The sequence below is a fragment of the Silene latifolia genome, chromosome 3, assembly GCF_048544455.1.
Source record: "Silene latifolia isolate original U9 population chromosome 3, ASM4854445v1, whole genome shotgun sequence".
Taxonomy (NCBI): Eukaryota; Viridiplantae; Streptophyta; class Magnoliopsida; order Caryophyllales; family Caryophyllaceae; genus Silene; species Silene latifolia.
The window spans coordinates 7,342,095-7,350,905 of NC_133528.1; positions in this window are offsets into that span (position 1 = coordinate 7,342,095).

The following is an 8,811-nucleotide window of genomic DNA, read 5'->3' on the forward strand; positions in this document are numbered from 1 at the left end:
TGAGTTCCCTTCGTCTTGACAAGCATCGCCAAACCCAAAAGGTTGCCTTTTTGCATTTCCGGTTGATGAACAAGGACTACTCCTTGACCCTTGCGACCTTTGCTTCCCATTTCGGGCTTGACACAAGCCCTCCTCACAAGGCACCCGAGACCTTTGACCATGGGGCCTTATGGAAGGCTATTACGGGTTTAGATGATGTTCCGGGGGTCAAGAGAGCCGCTAACACTGTCCATAACGCGGCTATTCGGTTTTGGCATCGGTTTATGGGGTGGACTGTTTTTGGCCGTGAGGAAAATCACAATTTCCGAACGGAGGAGTTGGAAATTCTCGGCTCTTATCTTCGTTCCAACCCCACTACCTTCAAAATTGACATTGCCCACCACTTGGCCCTTACTTTGCAAAGACTTAGCAACTCTCCGGCCTCATCGACGGCGGTTGTCGTGGGTGGACTCATCACCCATTTGATAAAGAGACTCAATCGAAGAGTCAACTTGAGTGGGATGCGGTATATGATTGGTGATACGATGTTGTTCAAGAATTATATCCACCACAACCTCGGTTGGTTGAAGACCAACCCGAATGATGGCCTTGACTATTGGCAAATTCGGGTGGACGGTGTTGACAGAAATTCCATCCCTCTTCCCAACCCCGACAAGATGAAAGTAGTGCCTAACTCGGAGTATTATTTGCTTGAAATTGAAAACCTTGAAGACCCCTCTATTCCCAAACACATTAACCCAAATCTTCGGTATACTCGTGGCCGACCTATCATTCCCGCGAGGTCTACCTTGCGGTATGCTACACCATCTACTCCATTCGTTCCCGGGCCCTCCCAACAAGAAGAGGGCTCCTCTAGTCACCAACCAATGCAATCACCCCCTCTCCATGCCGACCTCATTTCCTTTATGGAGGAAATGAAGATTAATATGGCAAACGCCGCGAGTGAGCGACTTGGGCTTCAACAACGGCTTGACCGGATTCACTATGACCACTCTCTTGGTCAATTACCGGTCTATGATGATATGATGAGGCACCAATACAAACACCCCTCCAAGCTTCATCCCTCTTACTATTTATTCCCGGATGGCGGACATCCGGAAGATGGGACCATCCGCTACGGAGATATAAATTTGCGGCCCGACTACTATAGCGCCCCGGTCTTCCCCACCCCGCCTACCACTTAAGGGGAGGGACATGACATGAGGTGGTTCGGGAGTGCCCCTTTGATCTTCACTGAGGGCGGGTCTAGTGGTGCCGGAGGGCACCCGGAGATGTTTGTCGGCATGAGCTCGGGCATGGAGGATTTCAGCTCGGATGCCCAATTGAACACGGACGATTTTATCCGTGAGTCCGAGTTCGGGGCAATTCAAGGTGATGGTGATGGTAATGATGATGATGGAGATGATGATGGAGACAGTGATGGTGATGACGAGTTTGAGTAGAGCCTAGTAATGAGGGCTCCACTTCTTCTTCCCTTTTCAATCCAAAGCCTTCGGTATGCTCCCCATATTCAATCCAAATGACAAGTACGATCTCTCCCTTTTATCCAAATTCTCTCCTTCACGTTTAATTTTTCGCATGCATTTAGTTGATAATTCATTTAGTTGCATTCATATAGGATTGCATTAGATTTCAAATTTGTAATATATTGTCACATTTAGTAATTGTATCCACTTAGCATAACTTGCATTGTCATTTAAATTTTGCATATAGAATAGAGCATGCATTGCATTTCCAAAAAAAAAAAAAAAAAAAAAAAAACCAACTAAAAATTGAAAAATAACTAAAACAAAAACCACCAAAACATGTTATTTTATTTCACCAAATTGCCCTCCCATGTCTATAAATAAGTGTGGGGAGGGCCTAAAAAAACAAAAACATGTCTTTTCATTTGAATTCCCTCCACACATTTATTTCCATTTGGAAGTAATGTAAATAAATAAGTGTGGGGAGGGAGTTCTTATATCAAAAACCCAAAAACATGTCTTTTTAATTTTTCAAAAAAACAAAAATCAAAAAAATATGTCATTTTCCCTTTGAAAAAATTAAAAAATTAAAAAAAATATGTTCCTTTCTTTTTTCTTATTCACTCCCTATGCTTTTGTCCATTGAGGACAATGTACATCTCAAGTGTGGGGAGGGAAATATCCACTCTTGTGAATATTTGTTTATATTTGTAAATGCTTATAATTAGAAAAAATGCCTAAAAATTCAAAAATTTCTGAAAAATTCAAAAAAAAATTTGCATTGTATGTATATGTTTTGTCTAACCTTTGGCATGGCGCATTGACCACTTGAGGCAGAAGGAGCTAGAAGAACGCTTTGTATAATCCTTCCTATCTACTACTCCTTTTACTTTTCTTTCTTTTTGGTATCTTGGATATTTTGAAGGAGAATGGGAATTTTGTTGCCTTGGGTGTCTCATTGGGAGACCGTTTGGATTGTTGGTGTTGATGTGCTGCTAGGATTAGCCAACTTGTTGCACGTTTCATTTCATGTTTGTTTAAATTTCCGCATGCATTTGTTCACATGTAAATATATGTTGTTTTTCCTTCGGTTTGCATTAAGTTTGTATATAATTTTTTTAAGGAAGAACATGGTCAAGGAGGGGAACCAAGTACCCCCATGATGAGCTAATGTGCCCAATTGTGCCTTTCCCCTCCTCGTGACTCGCACCCGTGGCCTCTTAGTTAGCCGAGGAAGGAGGGCTTGACCAATGAGTTTGGACCGATCTTGTGAGACCTAGGGCCGTAGACTAGACCTTTGGCTCGACTTAGCTACTCAAAGGTAAGGGTAGAGCCTCCTAGGGTGGGTAAATTCATACCCCGCCCTCATCTAGGTTCGAGAGTAGGTCTCCTCGCGAGGCGTGTCACATCATTACGCATAAGTGTGTCGCATCGTCCTTAGACCATGAAATTGCATTACATTTTTGTGCATATGATATGAAGCAAAAATCAGTTTTTATGAGCCTCACATAGCCAAATAGCCTTGTTTTCTCCCCTACATTGTTTCCCTTTTTGATTCACCCCATTTGAGCTTAGCCTTTTCATTTGGCAAACCCACCTCAATAGCTACATTCCCATAACCACCCTTCCTTAATCAAGAATTGGTCGGTTTTTGTAGTTGTGTTGTGTTGTAGGAGGTGATTTGGGTCGTGACGGTGGATGGCTTGCACGTCCACTTGGGTCGGATTTCGATGTGCATTTGGTTTGTATATAAATAAGAGGTTGTAAAATTGTAATGAAAAGCAAAATGGAAAAGTGAAAATGTGGTGAAAAATCAAAAAAAAAATAGTGAGTCATGTTGTATATATGTCATAAAGAAAAGAAAAAGGCAAGCAACACCCCTCCTCATCATTAAATGGGGTAGAAAAAGTCGTTGCAAAATAAAAGGGCAATTTGATGTTTTTCCAATGATGAGTCGGGTTTACACATTTTTTGCATGGCTTGGAAAATCGAGTCGTTGTTACGGTGTAGACGTTACCATTTGTTGAAATAAAAGGAGTTTTATCAAATTTTTCCTACTTGAGTTGGGTTTATGCAATTTTTGCATAGTTTTGGTCATCATTGCTATGTTAGGGCATAGACGTGTCTCATGTGTTGCAATAAGAGATGGGATGTGATGTGTCGACGATTCTTGGTTTGAGCCCCAATTGTCCAAATGGTGCTTGCACCAATCCCGTTTCGACCTTCTCCTTAGCCCCGTTTTAACCCTTGCTTCATTTCGTGTGCATTCTTCCATTGTTGCATTTCATAGGACATAGGACGATCTTACACATTAGATTGCGGGCACATTTTCGCTAGTTGAGTTAGTTGAGTGATTTTGGTTACTGTTTGTCACAAAAATCACCTTGTTCTTCATTGAGTGACGAGTGAAACCGTGAGGATGTCGTTGCCTTGGTCCCCTTAGTCATGGGTCCTTTGGTTGAATCTTGTGTCGGCTTTGTAATTCTCGGCGGTCTTGTCCATTCTTCCCTTTCCCCGCTCTTGAATTTGTTTCTTGAGCATTGGTCACGCATGGGTTGCTTTAGTCACGCTTAGGGGGTTGGCACCTCAATTGGCACTTCTGAGACGGTACTCCCAACCAAGACCGTGTTTTGTTATTTGAAAAATTCGGCCACTTAGATGAGGAAAGTGGATCATTTTGTTAGATGCATTCTATTTGTTGATTACGTGCTTTCATGATGAATGTGTCGAAAGTTTTGTAGCAAGACCCAACTTGCCTTGCAATAGGGCACTCTCCCCTCATGGGTGTCAAATTGCGAGTTGAAGGGGCGTTGAGTGCGCTAATACTCGATCGGCTTAAGTAGTAGTTTAGTTGAGTGATGCTTATATTGTGCATCCGCTCTCCATTTCTATCATAATAATGCTTTGTACATTGGTTTTGGGACTTACTCGGGGACGAGTAAGGCTCAAGTGTGGGGAGGTTGATATAGGACCATTTTGCACCCTTTTTCCCTCTATTTTCATGCATACTCGACTCCATTTGAGGCGGTTTTGTACCCCCTTTCCTCTTGTTTCTTGTCCCGATTCCCTTTACTATGACACTGTGGCCCCCTTGCAGAAATTGAGGCGGGAACGGGCGAAATGAAGCTAGAAAGACGGGATTACTAAGCTACGCATGAAAGATGAAGGAAATGATGCTGAGGAGTATTCTCAGCCGTTAGGCCAGCAGCCGGCCAGCCGGCTGGGAGTACATATATACATGGAAATGAAGAAAGAAGCAAGGAAGGAGTATCCCAAGCCGGTGGCCCGGCGGCCGGCCAGCCGACTGGGAAAACGCATGAGCTGAAAAACACAAGAATTGAAGGAAGTTACAGGAATCTCCCAGCCGGTCAAATGACCGGCAGCCGGCTAGCCGGCTGGGAGTTCCCCCAAAGGCAAAAAGTCAAGTCCAAAGTCAAGACGTCCCAGCCGGTCAGTGACCGGCAGCCGGTCGACCGGCCGTGCCTACCTGATGACTTCCAAAGTTTGTTCAAACTTCCAGAGATCTCCCAGCCGGCCAAAGGACCGGCGGCCGGTTGACCGGCCGGGAGTGCGAATACGTGTTTCAAAAGCCCATTCCAAATTCTATCCTAATCCTTGTGGAACCTATAAATACCCCCTCTTAAACCCTTTTGTACACACAACCCTAGATTCAGAATATTTACCCTTTCAAGTTTAAAACTTTGTTAATCTCTTTGTTAATCTTTCCTTAATTAGAGAAGTTCTTCAATTAATTAGTAATTGAATTTGGGTTTGTAAGAAGATTGAAGGTTCTCCTTCTTTATTATTTTTATCCAAATTTCTCTTTTGCTATTGAGTTGGTATTAATTCTCTCCCTATTTTCATTTGTTTACATTTTGTTCTTCCTTCATGTTTGTTTGATTGTTTATGTTAAAATTGTTGTTGTTTGTTTGTAGTTGGTGTTTTCATCATTGTTCATCTTTTCATTGTTCATCTTTCCCTTGTTTCTCTTTCATTTGTTCATCTTTTGATAGTTGTCCTCAAAGACTTAATCTTTGAGTTGATTGGGTTAAAGATTGTGTCTTTTAGCTTAACCAACCTTGTTATTAGATTAAATTATCTTCCTTTACAACTATTGTTGGATTGTTGCATGTTTAGTAGTAAGATTTATCTTCTCACCATGTTTATGACCAAGGTTTCCATCTTTATTGTTTATTTTGCAATTAGGACCATGATTAGTGAGTAGTCTTCTACTAGGGCTCGGTTTGACCCAACATGAGTAATTTCACTAATTGAATCTCATAAAGGCTAATTATTTGGGGAAATTGGTGAGGGTAGTTTGGAGGGTTGATTTGGTTTATGGGTTGATTTTGGGTAGTGTCGATTTATAACCCTTGTCCACCAACGAGAGTTGGTTAGGTTGTGATTTGGATACCCGGGTTTTGACCCTATTGTTAACCTTGGTTTAGATACCTCGTTTCTGCACCTCCCGCAAACCACCCGGTGATGATTGGGCCGCATGTTTGGTACGCGGAACGATTTGTGACAGTTCGTAAGATTATCGTCAAGTGATTGCTCAAATATTAATGTCTACCTCTTAGTTGTCATCTACGCGCCGATACGGTCGTTTTGACAGTAATTAGAGTACATTTGGAGTCTGGGTCAAAAACCGTCTTCATTTCCTAAAATCGTCAAATCCCGAGTCAAAGCAATGTGCTTGTCTACCTAAGGTTAGAATGTCATAAAATGTTGAGATTATATCTCATTTTGAGTCTCGTGTCACTTCATTAGGCTAAACTAAAAGTTTACATTACAAAATGTGCATTTCATTTAGTTAAATTGACAACCCGAGCTTTAGGCCCGTTTTACGACGTCATAACGACTTTTTTGGGTCAGGCCTATTTCACAGAAAGTTCTAGATCTCTTTCTTAGCTTTCCAACGCCACCGAAATCACCTTAATCCGAGTCTTGTAGAGAAAGTTATGCCTAAAATACGACAGGCTGTCAAACGCGTTTTCTACGCGCAGAGGAACCTACCGGGAAAGGGACGCAGCAGTCGCGCCTCTTCCAAGGGACGCAGCACCTGCTGCGCCTTTTCCCAGGGTTTTCTTTTTGTCCAAGTTTCCGCGTTTAACCTAAGTCGGTTATTTCCGGATCTTTCCTTCCGTATCCTAGTCTTACCATAATTTCGTCCCGTGATTAGTATAAATAGGAGCCTTCGTTCCTCATATTTCTCACGCGAGTGTCCGCCCTTCTCTTCTCCCTTTGCATTCTTGACTTTGTTCTTACTAATTGGCGCCTACGTGCTTGAACTTTCGACCACGTAAGCTCGGATCTTTCTGAATACTAGCCTCTCCGTTTGCATGACCGACCAATTTGACCAACTACACCAATAATCAATTTATTTCAATCGTTTTCCTCTTACGAGGGCACTTTCCTTGCATTCGCGTCGAGCATCACTAATCGATATCTTAGTCCTTCTCGTTTCGTCAACATGTAAGTCTGAGGGTGTATAATCCTTATCTATTTATTGTATTTATTTATCGTACCATTATTGTAAGGTTTACGTCGAAAATGCCTCATTAAAACCGATTTCTAAAACCGTCTTTAAAACCTCTTTTTACGGATTTTTTAAGATCGACGATCGAGAAAAGACGCAAAGAATCGCTGCGCCTCTTGAAGGAGCGTTAGATTCTCGCCGCGCCTCTTGAGGCCGCCGCAGATTCTCGCTTCTTTTCTTCTTCCTTCGTCCTCTGTAATTCGTCTTTGATTATTTGTTTTCACTTGTTTTCTTTAATTCTCCGGTACAATAGTTTAATAATCACATGTATATAATTCATCATTCATTAATATGTTTTAATCATCATAAATTCGACTTAAATCCCAATTAATCCAATATTTGCGGGTTTTCGTCATTAAATTCAATTCCGGGTTGTAGAGATTCAATTCATCCATATTGGGTTTCTGGAATTCGTCCTTGATATAGTTTTCATCTGTCCTTTGTCATGTTCATCGCATGTTCGTCATTAATCCATCATATCTAATGCTAGTTAATTGATTTCAATAGAGGACTCATTAATATCTTTCACTCCTATCATTATTTCATCGTGTAATTAATTCATTTGCATCCGTCTCACCCATGTTTTACTGTTTTTACGACCCATTCATATGTTAAATAACCTGTTAATCACTTCCATCCGAGTCAAATAATCTAATCAATCCTTAAAATTAACAATTAACATTAACGATTTGCGGTTCGGCCACAACTGAGAACTCACCCTTGGAAGACGCAAAGAATCGCCGCGCCTCTTCCAGAGGGCGCAGCTCTGCTGCGCCTGTTCCAGGATGATTTCTGTCTCTGAACTCCGTTGTTGCTTTGACTTAGTTTAATTAGTTTACGTATAATCAACTATTATCCGTAATATCACCTAATTCATGTTCGTTAATTTCTTTTATTCTTTTTCTCAAATTATCCGTTTTAAAGGTATTTTCGACATAAATCGCCTATTCCAATGTAATTATTGTAATTTTCATTATTGTAATTCGTAATTATTGTATTTCTTTTATTCTTTGTATGTTTTCACATGTAATTGAACTTAAATCCTACTTCGACCCCAATTGTATGCTTAATTAATTGTTTCACCGACTTAGTTTATTCTCACATGTTAGGATTAATTTATTGGATGTTGCATTGCATGCATATAGCCGACGATATATCAAGTATGAATAACTTCCCTAATCATTAGTAGAGGCCGCTATCGAGGCGGGCGGGATTAGGTGTTCGATCAAAAGAGCTTCTTAATACGTACCCTCACCCCTTACTCCAGATCTCCGTGAGCACCCGTGTTCATTGGCATCCACGAGAGTCATTCTAGACATAAAATGCTAAGGGTAACGATTGCTTAGTGTTCATGTCACTACTTTGTGTCTTGACATGACACGAGGTATTCGAACGGTTCCCATTTCCCATAAAAATTGGTGGCGACTCCATACAAAATGCAAACGCTTGTTTTCGACCTTCTCACCAAGCGCCCCCGTGGGCGGCCCGCTGTCCACAGTTTGGCGACTCCGCTGGGGATAAATACACTTACGTGTAGCAAGGGTGAAACTCGAACAAGGTTAGGGAATAAGTTTGTACAAGACAATTGTCGGTTTTCATAACTCGGTCTTCCTAGATCGTTTCATTCGGCCTTCCTAGGCCCAACCCAACCCGTTCGACCAATCGTCCAGTCTAAACGGTCCTAATTCTTATTTGGGCCTAAGGATGGATAGCGATTGACGTCATCTATACCATGATGCTTACTCTTGTTTGTATCAAGGGCCTTCACTACTCGAGAAAATGGACTAGGAATCGGCCTTACTCTTG